Raw genomic sequence first — 17,874 nt, forward strand, 5'->3', positions numbered from 1 at the left:
GAATAAATGGAAAAATCAACAGCTGTCATCTGTACCATACAAACATTGCTGGCACCAGTGAAAGCAGCATGATGAAGCTCATAAACATCCTGAATTCAGCCTGCTCACAAGACAGACTTTCTCTTTCTTTTCTAACCCTAATAAGATCAGTCCCCTCACTGCCTGACCTGCTGCTCCTGAATTCTTTGTCAGATGACTCCACCCTTTAGTCCATAGAATTAGAGAATGAACCACTCATCACTACTGCTTTCAGTCTCTGTATTGCCCTTTTAATCCAAATGCATAAGGGGAAGGAGTGCTTAAGGTTAATCGTTAGCTAAAAAGTATCAGAGGTTCACTCATGGGAGACTTAGAGATTATCATGCACTGGAAATGAGCTGGGCTTGCATATTTTTCTGTAGAAAACGCTTTACGGCTAGTATCATCTATGCCACATTGCTTCTGAAAGAAAATACACACACACACACACACACGCACACACAGAGTACGAAGGCCATACGGCTAGGGCTGCAATTTTGTTATTAAACTCTCTTCCAATTAAAATGTTCTGGATACAGATATCCCTCCTTTGCTTTAGATTGTTTTTCACCTACCTTCAAACAAGAGGTAGTGCTCAGAGAAAAAGACTGAAAAAATGGTTTCATTCATATCTGTATCTGGGAAAACCCCTGTACTTGCCATTTGAACTGTGCTCCTAGCCTAGGGCCAGCCATCTCCACCCAGAAGAGGATGACTGACTGGCAGCAGAAGGCCACTTGTCACTCTGAAAAGTGAAAAGTATTGTGGAGAACTCCCAAAAGAACATATTGGACTTTGGAACCACTCTTGCTGTGACTGGGGGACAGAAAGATTTCAGTAGAGAAGTGCAACGTGCAAGGACTCAGAGCCTTGGTGCTTAGGCATTTCTTTTTGGCTGAAGTGAAACATTTAGGAGATAGAAGCTGTAGTGGCATCAATATTACTGAGCACTGCAATAACCTTATGAAGCAAACTGATCTGAAGAAACTGAGATGTCCAACTTGCTTAGCACTGATGGAAGGCCTTCTCTTGGTCTGTGCTAAGGATGACAATTACTTTCAGAGTATCTAACAAGAACTTCAGGAGACAAGCCTGGGATGTTGCACAACTTCCTGTTACACTAGCAGGGCTACCTCTGGTGAGAGATCCAGATGTTTGTCTTGTTGTATTTTATAGGACCTATGTCTTCAGTCCAAGAGAATGCTAGCCTACTGGTTTTCTGGAACGGATGCAAACACATGTGCATAGCTGGGCTGAGACAAGGTCCCACAGTTGAAGTAGGTTTCACAATTACGGGTACGAAACTGTTAATTAAGTTACAAATGAATAAATACAGCACTGAACCTCTTTTATCTCCCCTTCTATTCTGTTCAGTTCAGTTCAACAAAGCATTCTGGCCACCAAACTTGGCAGTCTAAATTATGCCTTAAGAAAAAATGTCCACTTAGGCTTATTTTTAGGATCTTAATTTTCTGAGGATTTTGTGAATTGAGTCACTAAAATTCTCAAGGTCTGTTTACTTCTATACTTGAGATATTCCTACTTAAAGCACTTCAACATTACAGCTGTATCCTATTTGGTTGGCCAAGTGAAATGATTTCTAATCAACTTTCAGAGGAGGTGTTATCATCTTTACCATGACTATAATTTGAAAAGCATTTTTAAAAAAGGCAGGAAAAAAATAATCAATTAATGGGTAATGTAACAAACAACTGGAGAGAACTTCAAAAGACACGTAGAATATGTGATAAGATCTGCCCTGCGGCTGATGTAGAAAGCAGTGTTTCTGCAGAAAGATGAAAAAAAAATAATAATCAATTGTATGTGCACAAGAAACTGCAGAGTAAATATGCAGTGAGAGATGAACCACCTTAGAGCTGAATGACCTTACAGATACATGCAAGAGCAAAATAATGAAGCACACATTTAAGAAAGTATTTTCATAAACATGCACAGTTCCATACAAGTGAGCAGAGTAGTGTGCTCTGAAAACGTGAAAGACAACAGTCTGTAAGTAGCTAATGCTGCCATATTTATTCCCATGGAAAAGCTACAGAAATATGTACCTATAGATTTCAAGTTATAGAAACATCAATATTTTGTTTGCAAAGGCATGGGGGTTTTTTCCCTTAGTGTCAAGTTGCAACATAGGAATAAACCAAAACAAGATTCTGCACAGTAGCCCAGAAGCTATGTCTTGCCACTGGAAAAAAGAAACTCAAATATATACATTTGGAAATAAACTGAAGACTTGTGATTTCTGTGTAAGTTCTGAATCTGGAAGATGGAGCACAGCATGGCATACCACATCGGAAATTAAATTAGTCTTCCAGGTAAAAAGGTGTAATATACAATATGCCGAAACAACAATATACTAGATCCCTTTTGATGATGGGGTGACAAAGCACACTATCTAGTCTAACTTCTCTTGTTGCTCTTTTAATGTTCTTCTGATTAAAAAAATGAACAAAACCCGAGTTCACAAACATTAAAAATAAAAAATGCTGAAAGCAAAAACTTCTTGAGAGTAGCTGAACTTGGAAGTTGACTGTTACTCAGAGGTTCTGCTGTTCCAGTGCTCCCTAGAACACTTATGTTAAACATAAGAGTACATTTGGTCTCAAAGCTAAGGAATGAATTCTTACAAAACATATTTTGAATCCAGAGCTGAACATGACCTTATGGATTATTCCTTCACTTATCATATCTTTCTCCCTCAATGTTACTGTAACGTATGACTGACCCAGTAGGATCCAGCTTTTCCCAGAGAAAATCTGAGCTGTGCTAGAAAGCACAGATACCAAAATGACATCCTGGTCTACAGTCAAGATAGTGAATCACTTAGCATGTATTACCTGGAGCAAAACAAAGGATTCGGGGTTCTCCAATTGCTTCACCTATTGCTGTTACAGTTCCTAACAATTCTTAATCATGGACAGATGCTAAATAAAAGATAGGCCAAAAATAACTGACATGGTTTCCTCACTCTCTATTTCGAAAGCCAGAAAAAATACCATTGTGATCAGTAGGAGTATAATTTACATAGACACTGTTTCTAAACTGTTTCTAAAATAAGTAATTAAATGTTGAAGGATACCTTGGCTGATCCTGTCATCCTCAAACTTCTGATGAATGAATTTTTGGACTAATTTTTCCAGAATAAATGTCTCTGTACAGAGCTAGATGACAAACTGGATGCAAAGATCCAGGGACCCATTCTTCCACAGGTTATGCATTTCAGCCTGAACAGTTTGTACATGGAAATACTGAATTGTTTTGAATTTGCTTTGCTCCTTGAATGACTTTTAAACCCTGCACTTTGGAGAAGAGTTAAGGAAATTATTTCAGAACCATGTTAAATACAAATAACAGTAACATTGCATTTCTTCAGGCATGACACTGCCATCTGGCAATTTTCTACTTCTGATTTTGTTCTCACTCCAAATATAAAGCAATCATTTTGACTTCCTGATTTACACTCACATAGGTGAAAACATGAAGCATTTTCAGATAACAGTTATGAAGAGTTCCAAGATTTCAATAGTATTTTTCTTAGACAGATTCTATGAAAAAAAAGAAAAGCTTCCTTGAATTCTGTAGTTATTGTATTGGAGGAAGATCTTGTTGTTTCTGTTCTTTATTTGTATAAATGCATTTGGGTAAACCCACTGTTGGCCCACAAATACAAGTATTTTTTTAGCTCACTGTTTGTGTCAAATGAAGCACCTCAGATGCCCCAAAAAATGAACAGAAGATAATCTTTGGAAAATCTCAGGTGCATCCCCTGAGATTTCCTTCAGGGGAATGCAAAAACCAAGTTTTAGTTGAAAGTCTTCAATTTTATTGTGGTGGTGTTAAATGAAGGCATGGATTCTATTAGAAATATCTAGTTTACATTGCTTGCCTTATTGGTGAGGTTTCAAAGCAAACATTGCAGGAAATGAAACAGAAAAAAATACAAGAAAAAGATCATTAAACATTGATTTAAACGACAGTAAAAGGGATTCATGTGAAGCCATCTAAAAACAGAAGTTCGATTATTGTGGTTATTAAAAATGGCCTTTGAAAAGACAAACAAGTTCTATATAGAGCTACCGAATATGCTATATGTAACTAGGCATTCCCGAATTCTCATCTTGTTGACATCCATATTCACCAGCTGGATATTTGGCACAGGCAGCATTTTTACAAGATCTTAACATTCTATTACATTGAAGTGCTCTCAGTTATATACTGTTGGCATAAAACACTTACATGCTATGATTGATTAAATCAGGTAAGAACAATGAAATTTGTTGTTGGGAAGATATTGCAATGTATACTTACGCTGTTACATGTGTGAACCTCATTATTCCACTTCAATGCCTCTTTCATAAAAAAAGCAGGAGTGAAAAAGGGAGATTTAATTAGGCATGTCCATTTTCCAGGCAAGAGAAACTCAGTGTAAGGTTATATAATTTTCTCCTTGGAGCTCTCTGGAAAGCTGCAGTGGCCAGGAAGTGATGAAAATGGAGACAAATGCCCAAGCCAAAAGATGGTAAGCACAAGGTTTTCAATAGTGTGGTTCCAGACTGTGTATAGATCCCTGACAGATTCAGCATAAATGAGAAAAGACCCTTCAGCCTTTATGTGTCTGGGTCATATCCTGACCCTCCCAGAAGCTATGTTGCTGTTGGAGACCAGCGGATGTCTGTCTATTCCTGAAATAAACTATATAGAAGGATTGGAAATGCCTTGAAATAAGAGATGAGATGATCCACAATGTCTGGCATAAATTAATCCTGAAAATATATGTATGATAAGTAGCACTGTAGAGCTACTTCACCAAGAAATCTCCACAAAAAAGATATTTGGATTTATTCTGGTTGGAGATAATAAATAAATTGTATTTACCATATAAATATTTAACCAACCAGCAGCTAGATATCAGGTGAATAGACAGGAGCCAGATATGCATGAAAATCTCTATGCTTAGCAATACTGTTTTACAGGTGGCTTAGGCAGGAGTCAAGACCGTTATAAATGTGGGCCTTCAGTGTTGCAAATGTGTAGGGTTTAGGGATTAATCTGTGCGGGGCCCGGACGACAGAACACCAATGTGATGATTAAAGTCGCCAGTTTATTGAGTTTAGCTGATCATTTTTATACAATTCTCTAAGTTGTTTAGAAACTTTGATTGGCTGCTGCATGCAAGCATTTGGTGTCCACACGCACAAGCATAAGCGGTGATTGGTTACATCGATACTGTCCATGCGCATAAACATAAGATAAAGTTAGTTATACTCACTCTGTACACGCGCATAAACACAGGACATAATTGGCTGTGTTAATTAGAGCATGCAAGACTTGTCTTAGTCCAATTGGTCGAGATAAGCCCCTGAATTGACATAGTTTGTGCCAAGTTCCCTTTATCGTGGAATGTACACCTGTGTTTTTCTAATTGGGATCTTTCTTCTTCTTGTTTGTTCTGTTCAAGGCCTTCTAGAGGCGCCTGGAATGGTGTTGTGACCATGAGCTATTTTCAGGCCCAATAACTAAGTTCCATATAACTGAACCCTACATCTGCCCCTCTCTCTTTTTTTTTTTTTTTTTTTTTTTTTTAAAAAAAACATATTGCTGTCTTGTTCCACAAACTTAGCCCAGCAATCACTAGGTGTCAGTTTTATGTGGGTGTCCCTACGGACGCAACTATGGTTTTGCTGCACACCAGCCTGATGCTCTTCGGAAAATCCCGGTATTTATACATTTGCAGAGGAATGGATTTTAGCACAAGTGGCCAGCGGGTGCCAAAATCCGTCTCAGTTGAAAACCTATGATGCATGCACTTGCTGGCCAGGCACACTGCACAAGTCATAGTTATCTTATCAATTGGTTCATGGCTTTGTGATGCGGTTGTAATGCACTGAGAATTTTAACCTGTTATGTTAGCTAAGATGACCTATGCATTAGTTTTTGGCTGAGGTGGTATTCGTATTGCCGCACCATCTATGATGCTTCGGATGATGATGGTCGTATAAATCAAATGGAAGTCCATCGTGGGCTTGCACCTGTGAAAACACAAGCATAATCTCGCCCTGAGGTTATTAACGAAAAATGGACTTTCCCATCGCCCTATTTCTAGATTGTTAACTGAGTCTATGACCTTACTTCTAATTTTAGTTTTAACTATCTGTTAACAAAAAAAAATTTTTTTTTAAAATTTTTTTTTTATGATTAATGAATAAATGACTACATATCAGGGTATCTTAAAACTACTTCCACACTTGGCACTTATGAGTAATGTTTCACTGAGTGCTGATTGACATTAAATCATATATATATATATTTGCTATAATAACTCTAAACTGCTTATTCTCTATACGATTAGTTATAGGTTAGTAGGTTCATTGATTAGTTAAATGTCTGTTACAATGGTTACAAAAAAAATTTTTTTTTTTTTTTTTTTTTTTTATGATTAACTATCCTTTCTACCCACTCGCACTAAGATACATATCCAAACCGATATCATACTCTGTGTTTTTTACAAGCATTCTTAATCTCCACATTGACTGCCGGTCTCCATCGTGATTCGTCTAGTCAGTCTATCTAGGGCTTCAGGACCTGCTGACGTCTCCGCTGCCTCTTGCTCTTCTGAGTTGTCTGTGGCATCTGGTCGCTCAATCCACAGCTTGACCCATTTCGCCGGTATCCAATGGGGCTGTTTGTTACCTGTGGAAACACAAGCATACCCTCTTCTCCACGTAAATAATTTGCAAGGTCCTTGCTAGTGCTGTAAAACTGTATCGAATACTGAAACTTGTGGCTGATTTTTATCAACATTTTTGTTCCCACACATATGGCTATTAATTGGGATCTGATCCTCAGTACCACGTGGCTGTAGGCAATTCAAAACATACAGTGCTTTGCTTATTAACTCTTGGGGGGTACAATGCCGCATGTCTTCCCCCATTTTTAAAATGTTTAAACGATCCTTTAAGGTCCGATATGCAAGTTCAACAATAGCTTGACCAGTGGAATTATGGGGTACGCCAAATTGTTGCTCATCCCACTGACCCAAAATTCCCGCAACTTCCTTATCTGAGTTATATACATACAAATTTATAGGCAAATCAGGGATATATCTGCCAGACATAGATGATGTGATTTTCTGCTCAATTGCTGTCAAGGCTCGCTGCCCGGGTGCACTTAGTTGTAGTACAGAAGTTAGGCTATTGCTGCCCTGCAGTAAGTCCAACAGTGGTTGTAAATCTGTATTTGTGATACCACAATAAGGCCGGATCCACTGTAGGTCTCTGACAAGTTTTTGTACATCACGTACATTTCGTATGTCTTTGTGTAGCGATAGCTTTTGTGGACGTACAGAGGCTTCTGCCACCTGCAAACCCAGATACTTCCAGGGTGCCGTCAGCTGAACCTTTTCTGGGGCTATGACTAAACCAAACGTGCCAAGGTATAACGTCAGGTCAGCTAATACTTGTTCAGATGAAAGTTGTGGTGCACAGACTAGCAGGTCGTCCATGTAATGATAAATCAGAGCCTCTTTCCATTTCTTGCGAAATGGTTCGAGAGCGATGTCAACAAACCATTGGCATATAGTCAGTGAATTTTTCATGCCTTGTGGCAAAATGACCCAGTGATACCTCTTAGCTGGCGCATGTCGATTTATGGTTGGGACGGTAAAAGCAAATTTCTCACAGTCATCTGGGTGTAAAGGAATTGTAAAGAAACAGTCTTTAAGGTCAACAACAATTAAAGGCCACGTAGGGTTCGGCGTCCGGAAGATCTCGCGATGTTACGGAAAGATGGAGGGTTAGTCGCAGCCCTATGACACACCTGTAACCCTGCCTGCCCTGGTTAGTATAAAAGGAATTAACTGCGCAATAAAAGGCAGAAGTTGGCACTCACACCATGTGTGTAATCTGTCTCTTTCCCTGGTCCCGGTCGACCAGTTATCTAATCGCGGCACCTTGATATGTAGCGAACGCTACATAGTGGTGACCCCGACGTGATCGGTCGCACAGCGAAAATGGAGCTTGCGCAGGTGATTAAGGTATTGAAGGTGTTAGCTAATGAGGTGGGTGCCCGCGGAGCGATTAGGAGGGGCCCCACGGGCGAATGCATCCAGTGGATGCTGCGCCGGGGAGGAATTGGTTCTCCTAGAGAAGGTTTAAACCCCCCAAAATGGGGAGAGATTCGGGAGTCTTTGCTCCAATCTGCGCTCGGGGGCGAGCGCAGGGCTGCAGAACGATTACAAACTTGGGGAAAAGTGGAGAGGGTGGTTACGGAAGGACAGAAAGCCGGGGCGTGCTGGTTGGCGGCGCGAGCTGCTTTGCGGATGAGGCGCCGCCCCAGGAACAGCGGGAGACGGTGCCCTCGGGGACAGAGAGTCAGACTCAGAGGGAGTGGGCGGTCGTGGAGCGGGGCTCGCAGACCGATCTCTCTCTGATTAAGGGCGGGGACGCGGGAGGTGCGGCGGAGACCGAGGTTTTTCCTATTGAAACGGCACCAGCGGGGCCGGGTACGCCCCCCCCTCGGAAGTTTCCCTGGGAAGAATTACGGCGGGTGGTTCGGAAGGGCTTAGAGGAATGCCTCTTGGACTGGGTTCCAGGCAGGGATGTTAAGGGACATTTATACTGTAAGTTGAGAGAGCGGGAGGAACGGCCACCCGCGGAGGGAGCAGTTAGGAGGCTGCGGGGGTTGAAGACGGTGGCAGAGGAGGAAACACCCCCCCGTGAAGGAGATCAGGCGCCCTTGCTGGGAGAGCGGACTGAGCCTCCTGGGATTGAGCCTCCTGTGCCTGCTGAGCCTCAGTTTACTGCACCTTTGCCAGAACGTGTTCAACCCTCGTCTGGGTCCTTACGGAAGTGGCGCGAGGTGCCAGCGCAGGGCAATCCCGATAGTTCTGACGAGGAGAAGGGGGGTGGTGCAATACGGAGGCCGTCAAAACCTGCGCCACAGACTCAAATAGAGGAGGGACCGAACATTTTGCAGAGAGTACAGGGTCTGTTGCGGAGACTTGAGGGGGTCATACAGAATGCGGAGCGTACAGTGCCGCTAGTGCCCCCCACACAGGGGGACGGGGATGGCCAGGAAGAGGGCACCCGAGAGGGCACAGACTGGCGACTGATTGCCAAAGAACGTTGCTTTTCAGGGGTGCAGTTTCAGCCGGTCGTTCTCCCTATTCGGGCAGCGGCGCGGGGAGGGTATGAGCGGACACCTTTCGATGTAAAGACCTTTCGGGAACTCGCGAGCACTGTGCAGGCGCATGGAGTGAATTCCGCGCAGGCGCTAACTTTGTTCGAGCGTCTGCTTTCAACGCCTGTTGCGCCCTTTGATGCGATGCAGCTGATGAGAGGGGTGCTGCCCCCATCGTTGCTGTTGTTGTTTAAGGAGGAATGGCGAGCTCAGTGCCTTAAGGTCGTGACTGATGCTCAGGATCCTGGTCACCACCTGGCGGGAGTGACCATGGAGCAACTCATGGGGGAGGGGCAGTTTGCCACACCTCAGGCGCAGGCACAGGGCATGCGCGGGCGTGACTTTGTGGCAGTCGCAGCTACCGCCTTGGCCGCATTTAAACGTGTGGCGGACAGAGCAGATCCCCCTTGGGTGAAGATCCGCCAGGGGATTGCCGAGAGGTTTACAGCCTTTTTAGATTGGCTTCAGCTTGCTGTACAGGCCGCAAACCTTCCAGAAGCGGCTAAGGAAGCGGTTGTGGTTGAGTGTGCTAAGGCTCAAGCCAACCCGCAGACCACAGTGATTCTCTCTCATTTGCCAGCGGGCTCATCGCTGGGTGAAATGCTACGTCATGTACTGGAAAGAGAGCAACAACAAGAATCGTGTCCGGTGGCGGCGCCTTTGAAGCAAGTTTTGTCACCGATGTGGGGGTAGGGGCCATAGAGCGAGGAATTATGCAACCAGACCCGGAGGGTTGGCTCAGGAGGTGGGGGCCGGCAACCTCTGTTGTTGGAGATGTGGTAAGCCCGGACACAGAGTTCGAGACTGCCGTGTACCCAGGGCCCAGCGGGGGGCTCCGTGGTATGCGAAACAACGAGAACCGATGTCGGGAAACGAGATGGGGGGAGGGGTGGGGTCTGGGCTCTCCCCTTTAAATTTTGTACAGGACCCAGTGACAACAACTCAGGATCAACTGGTGCTTCCATGGAACTGCCCGCCGAGAAGGAGGGACAGGTTCAGGGCAATGTAACAACCATTCCGGCAGTTCCTCCTGTTGCCCAAATAGCATTGACCATGGAAGATCGTGAGTGGTTTGCCCTCTCTATCCCGGAAAGGAACCATCAAGTGCCCATGCAACGGTATCACTGGAAAATGCTCCCCCAAGGCATGAAAAATTCACCAACTCTGTCAGACCGCGGTGTCTGCTTTACAGGGTGCATTAGCAGGGTTTACGGGGACAATAGTGGGACATGAGGTCCATCCTTGTGGGGAGATCTTGCATGCCTTACCCGTTTTTCCAGCACAGCAGGTGGTGAAACACCCTAATAATGAGTGCACAATTTTTACTGACGCAAAAAAAGACCAGCAAAGCCATTTGTGTTTGGAAAGAAGATGGGACATGTCACCAGGTAGACTATACTGAACCGAGTCGCTTAGCACAGTTTTTGAGGACCACGGCAGTGACCATGGCATTGTTACGTTGGCCGGCAGAACCCTTAAATGTGATCATGGATTCACTGTATGTATATAAGGTTTTGGTTGCAGGGGAATGGGCACTAGCCTCTTCTATGGAGATAGCCGCTGAACGCCTTACAGTTATGTAGTGCACCAGTTTTCCCTACTCATGTTACCAGTCACTCTGGTCTCCCTGGACCATTAGCTGAAGGGAACAGCCGTGCTGACCAGGCAGCACAAGCGTTGTTGGCTGTTGTTGGTGATGATAACATTATGCCAGCAAGGGCATGCGTGATGACGTTACACTGCCTTTTGCATTGCGGTCCACGAGGCCTGGTGACACTAACGGTTATTTCTCGTGCTGAAGCCAAAGAAATTGTCGCAGCTTGCCCTCATTGTGCCCAAGGACCCCTTTGGGAGGCTGGGGTCAACCCTCGTGGTTTGTGGCAAAATCAGATCTGGCAAACAGATATTGCAGCATATGCTCCTTTTAAGCCACGGTAGCATTTACATGTTACAGTAGACATTTATAGTAGATGTATTTTTCCTATACTGCACACTAAATGGAATAGTTTGGCACTTATACAACACTGGTGTGTTTGCATAGCTCAACTACGTATTCTGCAACAGACTAAGACAGACAATGGTGCACCTTTTACTGGGGAAAAGGTGGAATGGTTTTGTGCAACCTGGGGTATTAACCTTATACATGGCATCTCTTGTAATGGCAATGGCCAGGCCATTGTAAAACGAGGTCGACCAGTTATCTAATCGCGGCACCTTGATATGTAGCGAACGCTACAGGCCAGTCTCTGGGGAGCATAGTAGGGGTTGGAATACCAGGTTGTAGGGATCCCATATCTTGTATTACTTTGTTCACTGCACGCAAGTCCTGCAGTAAACGCCACTTACCCGACTTTTTCAAGATGGTAAATACGGGAGTGTTCCACGGGCTTGTAGAAGGAACCAAATGTCCTGCTTCCACCTGTTCAGCCACGAGTTGCTCTAAAACAGCGACCTTTTCCGTTACCAGAGGCCATTGATCAACCCAAACGGGTCTGTCCGTTAGCCATTTTAATTTTAGGGTTGGTCGCTTGTCAATGGCCTCTTTTAAAAATGCGTGGTCAATCTAACCCCCCATTGCGCCAAAGCGTCCTGACCCAAAAGCCATATGGTAGTATTCAAAACATAAGGCCTTACATGTGCTGTCCTCTTGTCTTCACAGTCCTCAATCGTTACGAAATTCATGCTAATTTGTGTGGAACTCTGGCCTCCAATACCTGTTACCACAGTGCTGACATTTTGTAATTCCCAGTCCTCGAACCACTCTTCCTTTGGAACTATGGTCACATCAGACCCTGTGTCGAGAAGCATACGTTTACAGAGCAGAGATTTTCCCAAAGGTCCATACAGATTGAATTGACAAACGGGTCTGGCAGATCCAATTATTTCTCTGAAGGCCACGAATGGCGTGTCAGTGGATCCGAATCCCCCATCCCCTCGTTCGGCGTCTCTGACACAGGGGATGCTAGTCTTGAAGGGCACCAATTGAGCAATTCGGGTCCCAGCCATAATGGTTACAGGAGGAACAAACACTTTCACCATAATCGAAATAGTTCCTGTGAAGTCAGCATCGATAACTCCAGGCAAGACGAATATTCCTTGTTTAGAAACAGAAGAGCATCCCAAAAGCAATGCACTTAGTGCAAGACCCAAAGGCCCAGTAGCATTCGATGGAACAACATGAACTTTATCATCAGTTATTGTCGTGTCAGCGGCAACGGCCAGGTCGACTCCTGCGCTTCCTTTGGTGGCTGCCTTGAGTTTTAAGAGACAACCGGGTACACCATCATCCCTGTCTGAGAGGCACTTGATGTCTTGGCACCCCTCATCTTGGTGCTCGTCATCCCGTTTCCCTGGTTGCTGAATGTTAATGGTGTTCCGTCTTTCTTAAACTTTGATTGACAGTCGCTGGCTTTGTGTCCGAACTTGTCGCACCTCTCACAGACCCCAGGAAAGTTCGACCGGCTGCTGTTAGTCCGTGCCAGCACAGATCAAGGCTGCGTTGCTACACATTGAGGGCACACACGTCTCAAATGCCCCAGTTGACCACACTGATGACACACGGGGGGGTCTTTGTATGGGCCGTAGTCTCCTTTTCCCTATTGCACCATCGGTCGTAATGCTACCGTGAGTGCAGCAGTGTAAGCTTCAGCATGTATTTTAGCTTTCTCTTGTTCCTGTATTATAGTAGCCAAATCCTCGTTTGCATTATTTGAATCAGGGTATATGCTAGGTATAATTTGTTCATGTTGAACGGTGGTATCTGGGGGCTGTTTTCTCGTAGGCGGATTTTTACTCACTCCCTGATTCTGTAGGGTTTCCTTTAATCGTACAGTTAGGGAGGCTTGGGAACTGTCAGATGGCTGATTAATATCGGCAGTCCCAGGGAATGGAGCAGAAGTCAAGGGCACAGGAGCAGGCGAACAAGCTCCAAAAAGTCCCTCTCGCTGCATTATGTTTTTCTCCCCGTTTTTCCCTTTCACTTGTGGTTGGAGAGAGAGAGAGCAGCAAAAGCAGACGCAGACACTTTACGATCTGCTTTCATTTCTTGCAGAGTTGTCTTAATCAATTTCCATAAAGTTGCAAGACCTTTAACTTCTTTAGACCCATCACTAATTTCATCCCATAGGGAGGTTCCGATAGCTTTCCAGGTACTAAGCTCAAAAGCTGTACCCACACTAATTAAAAGGTTTCTGTCCTTTTTAATATTTGTCTCTGTTTTTTCAACCAGCCTCATAAATATCTTTCTGGATGTCTTTTCCCTCGCAGATGCTGCAAAACCCTTGCTGCCCTTGTTATCAACATAAGCTGCTTTTCCCAAGCAGTGTCCTGCCTCTCTCAAGCAGTGCCGGTGCTGTCTTTCAAGCCACCGTGGTCCGTGGCAATTCCCCCGCCTTTTCAGTAGCATTGCCTCTTGTTCCTCTTCGGATCACATCGGAGGTCTCCAAATGTAGGGTTTAAGGATTAATCTGTGTGGGGCCCGGACGACAGAACACCAATGTGATGATTAAAGTCGCCAGTTTATTGAGTTTAGCTGATCATTTTTATACAATTCTCTAAGTTGTTTAGAAACTTTGATTGGTTGCTGCATGCAAGCATTTGGTGTCCACACGCACAAGCATAAGCGGTGATTGGTTACATCGATACTGTCCATGCGCATAAACATAAGATAAAGTTAGTTATACTCACTCTGTACACGCGCATAAACACAGGACATAATTGGCTGTGTTAATTAGAGCATGCAAGACTTGTCTTAGTCCAATTGGTCGAGATAAGCCCCTGAATTGACGTAGTTTGTGCCAAGTTCCCTTTATCGTGGAATGTACACCTGTGTTTTTCTAATTGGGATCTTTCTTCTTCTATCTTCTTGTTTATTCTGTTCAAGGTCTTCTAGAGGCGCCTGGAACAGTCTTGTGACCATGAGCTATTTTCAGGCCCAATAACTAAGTTCCATATAACTGAACCCTACACAAATGCCTGGGTTATTTCAAAATAATCTAGTAATTATATTAAGATATATTATTAAACCAAGTAACTTTGTTCATCTGTAGCCAACCAAACTTTCCTGAAGCAATAAATGCTTTCATGAAGACAAGAGGACTTAGAAAGGAAGCCCAGTAGCCTTCCAACACCTGTGAGAAGGCCATCAAGAAGATGGAGCCAGGCTTTTGACAGTGTGGCTTGTGAGAGGAAGAGAGACAGTGGGTAAAAAAAGAAAACTTCAAGCTGGACGTAAGGAAAAACTTTTTCATGATGAGGACAGTCAAGCATTGGAACAGACTGCTTAAAAAGGTGATGCAGTCTCCATCCCTGGAGGTTTTCAAGACCAGACTGAACAAAGCCCTCAGACAAACCCCTTGGTTTGATCCCATAGCTGATGCTGTTTTGAGCAAGAGGTGGGATTAAAGACCTGCTGAGGTCCTTTCCAACATGAATTTTCCTATAATCCAAGAGGCAATCTTTGAAGAGTGGAGGCAGTTTTAAAAAAGTGTATGCTTTATTTCTTAAGACTATTGCGTACTCAATGAGCAATCTTTTCTGCCCACATGATATTACAAAAATTTCCAAAAGAAGCAAGAAAGGCTTTATATTGATCTATATGGTTTTCTATTATTGGATGGACTTTTGTCCAAGCTCTTCTCACGCGTTTGGTATAATCTTAATCTCAGACCATTCTGCCAATCAGGTATTACTTTGCTGATAGTGATTTAATTTCACACCATTTTTACAAAATTGTAAAAAAAGACTAGAGAATTTTGAAACAGCAAGCAATCTTTTCTCTCTGTGACTTAGATGTGTGGCAAACTGAGAACAAAACATTGAATATATAATCATCAAGTAGTAGCAGTGTCACATAGATCATACCAGGGTAGCACTGAGATCCTTCTCTTAACCAGTTACTGAAAGCTATTGGAAATGCTTCAATGTCAAAAGAAATGAGCTGTTGTACCAGTAATTCTCTTTTGGCTACGTTCAAATAAATTCACCATAATGTGGATTTTACTGAAAACCGAAAAAGACAGCTGCTTCACCCAGCAATGGTTTGGAACCTCTGGTTCTTCTCCAGCTAGCTGGGTTGGATGGAGGCAGGTCGGTGGCCCTGCTCTCCTCAACGAAGCTGTATAAATATTAATTCAGTGTATATTTAATACAGGTTTATATATAACAGAGTAAGAATAAGAAAAATAAAGACAAACAGATAAAGATTCTGGCAGAAGAAGGACATTTTAATATAATCTCCAACAAAGCAGACATACAAAAGGGGGAAGACCTGTGGATTTTCCCACCCCTGACCAAATCCTTGAACTCTCTTCCAAAAGCAACAGTAGGTATGACTTTTATCTCACCTTGTACATCCTAAATTCTGCATAAAGTTTACAAATTTATGTGGTAGCTGTGCTGACTTTTACTGAAAATTAAAATGCAGAAAAAGGTGTAACTTTAATATTTCTTAATTGACAGCATCTTAGTTGTTAATTTGATAAACATGTATCTTCTGTGGGTTTGAACATACCAATTCACCATGTCCTTCAAATAATTATGAATTTGCCAGAGAATTAAGTATCAACAACTTAAGGAAATATACACCCTTGAGAATGCTATGTGACTTCTGCCAATGCATTGCTGTATTTTTATGTGAACACCCCAAACCCTTCAAAATGCAAGACTATAAGCTTATCATTAGCATGAAAAATATGGCTTCAGTCTGGAAGTATGTATATCTCAGAGAAATAGACTGTATTTTGCATCGCATTTTTTTATTTGTTTTAGTCTGATGTGTAAAATAAGTTGTTGCATAACTGGATAATATGCAATAAAGTAGTACTGAGTCAATAGTGAATTTACATTGTATATAAGATATAACTGCATTTAAATTTTTACATGTCATTTGTGTTTTACAAGTATTTGCTTTGTTTTACTTTAAGTCTATTAAGTGTCAATGTTTCTTCTGAAGCCTGCATATTCTGGGAGGGTGTATATTTTGCACAAGATTTAATGTATTCAAATGAAAAAAACAGTTGGGAAATTTTGAACTCTAGCATTACCCTCTAATAAAAATTTATTTTCCTATTACAATGCAATCTCAGTATTCTAGACGTCTTATGCAAAAACTACTATTCCTTGGGGAAAAAAAATAAAAATCAGCAAAAGGTCGCAAATGAAATTTTATAGAATTTTGTAACCCAGATAACTACTATTTTTGCACAGACTTCTCTGGATGCCAACTAGATGTAATTAATAAAGCCTTACACAAATCGATGCAAACAAAACTACCATCAGTAGTAGTAAGTGTTCCCCAGATTAAAGATGTAGAAGAGCATTAATACATTAGATAATTTTAATATTTAGAAAACATACAATGAATTCTCAATAAAGAAAAATGTTTGGCAAACTCCTGATTGATTGTTTTAGTTTTGCTTAATCCTAATGCAAGCTGAAGATAATAAGTTGAAATATCATTCCCTGGAGAAATGGATTTTGCTGTTAAAGACAAATAATTTCTATACCTTTACCAATTAAGCCTGTACATCTAAAATACTTATTCGTACCTGTTTCTAAACAGAAGAGGAAGAGAAAGAATAAAGACCTTTAACTGTTTCTAAAAGGAAATAGTGGACTGCAAGAAGAATTTCATTTGTTCCCCAAGTCTGAAAGGAGATAAAGAATACATTAGACTATATTTCAGGCTGTGTTGTCAGTTTTAAAACAAACTTCAGAAACAAAAAAAAAAAAAAAAAGAAAGAAAAATCTTTTAATTTAAAACTTTTAAGACAAAAAAATCATTCATCTACTCTTCTGCATTTTCATTTCTCTACCTCAAGACTGAACAAGGCAATGAAAGCATGTTTGCAGAGCAGCCCTTTGTAAAAAGCTTTCCAATGTAGTTATTACAATGCTTTAACAATCCGAGCAAGCCTCCGTGAATGTACCTGCTTTAATTCCACTCTGTTTAGAAAGCAGATGGCAACAACCTGCAAATCCTGAGGTAATCTTCACTGAGACCTCTCAATCCCTCCCCTGCATTGCTGTCATAAGGTTATTGAGCATTCCCATGCTTTCTGTTTATGAAACTTATTTTCCACTCCGTTGGCTTCTTTGGTTTTTGGGGTTTTTTTTCCCCCAGCTGATGTAAAGTGGGGTCCTCAGTTTGCTTCTAAGATACTGATAGAACAGTTTGAAAGGGTCAGGATCATTAAAGGAAAGAGCAGTAAGTATGGTGACATTTTTTAGGCCTAGCAGACTTTGGTTTGGCTGAACTATGCTTTTTCATGTCCTCTGCATGGCACTCTGTGTGTAATAATCAAGCAGGGAGTGAATACATTTGCATGGAAATGCAGAAATGCGTATTGAACATCTCAGTTGAAGAGAGTTTAGGAGATGATCACAGGACAAGATGTGCTCTTGTTAGTTAGATTACTGTACTTCACAGAATGAGTCAGATTTGGAGCTTCTAAAGCCCTGAAATGTTTGTTTTAAGACACTTATCTCTAACCTTCTGGTGAGCTGCCTATAAATTCAACTTAATTTCATTTGCAGGAGAAATATAACAACAGCTTTTCTAAATAAAGACAAAAGACATCCCAAAGCCTAAGTGTGTTAAGTGTTTGCGTTGGATGAGTGTAGGGAGGCTGTTTCTTCAGCCACTGTGTGTTTACCTGACAG

This window comes from Accipiter gentilis, chromosome 30, assembly GCF_929443795.1.
Source record: "Accipiter gentilis chromosome 30, bAccGen1.1, whole genome shotgun sequence".
Classification (NCBI taxonomy): domain Eukaryota; kingdom Metazoa; phylum Chordata; class Aves; order Accipitriformes; family Accipitridae; genus Astur; species Astur gentilis.